Below are 873 nucleotides of genomic sequence, written 5' to 3'. Positions count from 1 at the left end.
AAATTACCGAGAGCTTAGAGGCCCTCGGTAATGTCTTCGAAGAATTTTGGCCAAAATCGACCTATTCCCTCTTTGCAGTTCATTTTCCAGCAACGTATTCTTCCTCGTCCAAAAACATTGCCTCCAAAACCCTTCCCCTTTGCTCATCCAATACAAAAGTTGTAGCCCTAATCTTGCTCTGCTCTGCCAAAATTTCAGAAATTCCCCTCTCCTCTGCCCAAATTTCAGAAGAAGGAGGTCTATTTTTGGTCACTCTAAGGCGTTCTCCCGCGGAGCTGTGGTCGTTGGTGGCGTGGTGTTTCCGACAGGGTGGTGGGTCGTGCTAGTTGGCGTCTGCGGCAGTGGTGGTGGGTCATCGACGTTGGCCTAACGACAGCGTTGGGATGAAGTGGGTCTGCAGAGGCTTGACGACAGCGTTGGGGCTTGTTAAGTTAGTCTGCAGAGGTTGAGATATTCGTGCATTTTGCTTTCAGGAGGTAAGTTTTTTTTTTCAATGAACGAATGCTTTGCGAGAAGAAATTGTACTTGAATGATGGTTGCTCTCTTTCTTTTTTTCGTTTTCATGAAATTCCCCATTTAAGAAGTATAATGTTAAAACTCAATAGTAAGATAACAATCTTCTTTCTATGTTAAAATTCTGGCTATAGCATTTAGACCATTGGTAACCATCTATACTGTCGTTCTGCTTATTTGAACAATTTTTGAGTGATATCTTTGAGTCAAATCCCTAGTTTGCAACCTGTTTGAATTTCTGAATCAAAATTTGGATGGTTGAGTTGTCGTATGTCTACGTGCTATTGTACCAAAGTGACTTAGGAGAAGACCCTACTCTGCACTTCTATATGCTCTGCATAATTTGTGTATTGCATATTC

Source organism: Vigna radiata, chromosome 8 (genome assembly GCF_000741045.1).
Source record: "Vigna radiata var. radiata cultivar VC1973A chromosome 8, Vradiata_ver6, whole genome shotgun sequence".
NCBI lineage: Eukaryota > Viridiplantae > Streptophyta > Magnoliopsida > Fabales > Fabaceae > Vigna > Vigna radiata.
Note: the sequence above shows the minus strand (reverse complement) of the source record.